The sequence below is a fragment of the Mytilus trossulus genome, chromosome 5, assembly GCF_036588685.1.
Source record: "Mytilus trossulus isolate FHL-02 chromosome 5, PNRI_Mtr1.1.1.hap1, whole genome shotgun sequence".
Lineage (NCBI taxonomy): Eukaryota > Metazoa > Mollusca > Bivalvia > Mytilida > Mytilidae > Mytilus > Mytilus trossulus.
Genome location: NC_086377.1, coordinates 45526551 through 45531239, shown reverse-complemented (window position 1 = coordinate 45531239; position 4689 = coordinate 45526551).

Here is a 4689-nt window from a genome sequence, read left to right as displayed (position 1 = left end):
TTTCTATCCAGTAGAGAGATTATCTGTCAAAAAGAGTAAATACGATTTAAATTGGAATTTTAATGTATATGCTTAAAATCAAACAAACATACATTTCTACCTCTATCACACGAATACACAATAATCTTATCACCAAAAACAATCCACTGGTCGTAAAAATCATGATTTGTTATAAAATTGATAACAAATCAATTTCATCGGTATGACCTTACTAGGCACTACACTATCAAGTTGGATCAGAAGGGTGTTTAGGGGGTTTAAGCTAACCTAAACTACAACATTGTGTTAAGCTATGACAATATTGCGAAATATATCGTCTTAATTACGTACTCCAGAATTAAAGCGGAACAATATAAATTCGGTGAAATAGAAATCTTGAATTTCAAATGAATGTTACCGCTATTGAGTTTACTGCATAATGGTAAGCATAAGTTATTTTCACAAACTACGCCGTTAAGAAAAATCTTATTATCAATCATTATGGATCCATTTTATATTGGTTTCATTAACATGCTTAAGCAAAGGGATTTGTGTCTGAAGAAAACGCGTAACTGAATAACTGAAATAACTGTACTTACTTCGACTTCTTCAATAACACTATGTATGTGTTTTTGCTTAATAGACAAAGGGTCAGTTCTGTAACAATATGTGCTTAAATACATTAATAGTACGTTTAAGTTAATCAAAACATGTTAATATTTTTGCTTACAGAAGCATTTATGCCTAGCCATACTATGTGTACTATATGTATTGAATGGCGTGGATCCTTCTAGAACAAATGGTATGTCTATTTCAAATAATGCATAGTTATTACTTCTATTATGTTTACCCGACTAAAGCTAACGAAAGTTAAGAGAGCGAACAATTAGTCTCTACATCTGCATAACACAGTAATGTATTTACATGTTTATAAGATATCAGATCATACGAGATTACGTAGACATCAACGAGACAGCAACCACACGACTTACTCAATAGGTTACATGTTATCGTTAATTATACAATGTAGATCGTTGGTTTTCCTGTTTGAATTGTTTTACACTTGTCATTTGTATAGCTTGTTGCTCGGCGCAAGGCAGTGATCTGTGTTAAAGGTCGTACTTAGACCTATAACCGTTAAATGTGTTTATAAATTGTTGGAATCGAGAGTGTTCTCAGTTTTTGGAAGTCCAGAGGCGGATTTAGGGGGCGGTTAACACCCTCCCCCTTATTGTGTGAAAAAAAAAGTTTTATTTTATAGGGAATAACTGAAACATAACTGGTGCCCACCCTCCTTTAATGTTTTGGAACGGCCACTGAGCACATTATCCTCCTCTTGAGAGTGGTGGCTGTTCGTTAGTTGTAGATGTCTAACTTGTTAACAGAATCTCTCAACTGGAAACAAATCGAATCATGACATACAGTACAAACTGTTCTTGAGGCCTAGGATACAATTGAAATATCCAATCACGATATTCTAGACAAGTTACTGAAATAAAGACGTAAGGCGGAGTTAATCTGCATGTATACATTTTTTTCTCTCTCACTATTTGAACCCCAAATGGGAGGTTGATACTTTTTCATCAAAAGCATTTCACGGCCTTGCACAGTGGATTTAAAAAGTAAAGAAAAAATATATATATTGTTACAGCATACAATTCAATTCAACTTTGTAAACTGTCGTCTTAATCCCATCAGAAGAATATTATATTTGATAGAAATTGTTTATATTTTCAATAAAAAAAGAATGGAAATAGGGAATGTGACAAAGAGACAACAACCCGAATGCCAACAATGGGTCTGCGGTGCAGCGAGAAACTCCAGCAGCCGGAGGCGTTCTTCAGCCGGCCCCTAAACAAAATTTACTAGTTCAGTGATTATGGACGTCATACTAAACTCCGAATACATATTGTATTTGTATTGTATTGTATTGTAGTGTATAGTTTTTATTAGTACAAATAGAATGCTAAAGATTCAATGTCTCCCAATATTACATTAGTAACAAAATCAAAAAAAGTATAAGACAAGTTAATTAAGTTGTTTTTACTAAAGTTTAATAACATTCATATATATTTGCAAGGACGTGTATCTGCATACACACTTTTATTTTACACTCTTTGCCTTATCAGGGATATTTAATATGCATATACTGGTCTCTTTGGTTTAGAAAAAAGAAAGAAAAGTTATTTGATGATTATAAAGTCTGAATCAGCACCTACGAAGAAAAAAGTACAAGTCATCTGGCCAGAACTAGATTCTTTAGCAGGATTAGAAGATGGAATCAACCCAACACCTAGTCCAACAGGAACCACGAGATTAAATCCAACACCTAGTCCAAAAGGATACGTATACACAGGACCGGGTCCAACACCTAGTCCAACAGGAACCACGATACTAAATCCAACACCTAGTCCAGGACTTGGACCTGACCTAATGCCAACACCAAGTCCAGGAAATGGACCAGACTCAACGCCAACTCCTAGTCCAGCAGGAACCACGAGACTATATCCAACACCTAGTCCATCAGGAAACATAGGACTAGACCCAACTCCTAGTCCAACAGGATACGTATACACAGGACCGGGTCCCACACCTAGTCCATCAGGAAACCAATTATTTAATCCAACACCTAGTCCAGCAGGAAACTCAGGACTAAACGCAACACCAGCAACACCAGCAACAACAACTTTAGGATTAACGACAACTCCTTCACCATTTACTTCCATAGTATCCAACGGTGCTCCAACATCTAGTTCGACTTCAGAATCAAGATCAACAAAGGTCACACCGACGATCGTGAAATTTTCAACGACAGCACAAAACGGAGCTGGGAAAGCTGAATCTACAAACTTGTGTATTGTATTTTATTGCTGTTTGATTGTTTTAATGAACTATTAAAACACTGATAAAAATATTTGTAAACACGGACATGTAAACTTAGTTTTGTGTTTATGTTTATAGGTTTTACTATTTTACTTTTAACCCGATATGTACTTCTGCAACAAATCCATGTTCAAGTAGGCCAATTTAAGATCTGAATTTGTAAATTAGTGTTGTTATCGGTATTTTTCAGGCTTGCTGCGTAGGTCTGTTTTATTTTATTATGAATGCATTTCGATATTCACTAGTATAACAAGAATACATAAAATAAATATTTCAACAATGGATGAGAAAATCAAATTTTCAAAAATAGATATCATTGTAAAGTTATAAATTCTGTATACCTAATATACTTTATATACGTATTGCAGAGATTTGACGAGACTATAATTCATTTCTACAAATTTTATGAATAACTGGACATTTATCAAATAAAATATAACTGTGTATGTTTTCATACATGTATCTGCTCATATGCCATACACTTGTTTTTATATTCTTATAGTGTATCAGTGTATGTAAAGTGCGGATCCTAAAATATCATTTTTACTGTATATGCCATAAATGTCTAATGTAGAATGATAAATAAACAGACGAACCTTTTTTAATTTTCGAAGAAAATGAGGAAAATTAGTTAAAATGTTTATGTTCAGAAATACATAATGCTAATAAAACAAAGTAAGAGGTGCTAGCGGGGTTTTATCGCGCCTAAAGCCATCCAGCTGTGAAATATATACCAAAATAGGTGAATATTTAGGACATTTCCCGAACAGATCGTGCAGGTGCTTTATAACTAACATGTAAGATGTTGTTACAGTAAAAAATATTCATTTTAATACAATTATTAAAGTTGTGTAACGTAGAATATGTTTTGTCATTCAGTTTCTTCATATTTAACTAAATTCCACTATGATGATTTCGAAATGCTAGTCATGTTTACTGTCGAATAATGATACTATTCTTTCATTTTCACTGTGGAGCGAATCATTAGTATTGTATATGCGGTGCATTTTCACTGTATAATTATTTTTATTTTTTTATCTATTACAGCTCATTTCTTTAAGCATGTAGAGCAAGACTTTAGTTGATTTGCTTGTTTTTTTATTTTATTGAATAATCATTATGATAACACCCAATTTAATTCAAATATTAAAAATGCAGGTTAAACTATGCCTATTCATATTGTTTAAAAATGTCAATCTTATTCACAAAGTTTGTATAAACAATTTTACAAACAAAGCAAGCAAGCCAAACAAAGTTTTCCTTTACATGCATTAGGAAATTAGCTGTAAAGCCTTAATTTAGCCGACTTGCTCAAACAATAGATAAAGTAAGAGAATGATTTGATAAAATTTAACTTACGGAGGAAAGTTGGTTTTAAAACACTCTAATAAATTCAATAGAAATAATATTTATTTCAAATGTATTCCATTTAGTTTCTTATAAAGCGTATAGGAATCTTTATCCTTATTTTTTTTATCCATTTCACCACTAATTACGTACATCTTGATATATATTGTACCTTTGTTTTCCCGTTTAAAAGGTTTTACACTGGAGCCCTTTATAACTTGCTGTTCGGTGTGAGCCAAGACTCCATGTTGAAGACCGTGTTTTGACGTGTAATGGTCTACTTTTATAAATTGTGACTCGGATGGAGAGTTGTCTCATTGTCATATACGACATCTATATATGGCTCAAAAACGAAACGAGACGGGATAAAAAGGGATACAAAAATCCACGCTTGTTTTTTAATATATTTATAATGGGCTTAATATGAGTCAAAATAGAGTAAAATAGTGGGTCGCATTTGGGTATAAGCGTCACGCCGGA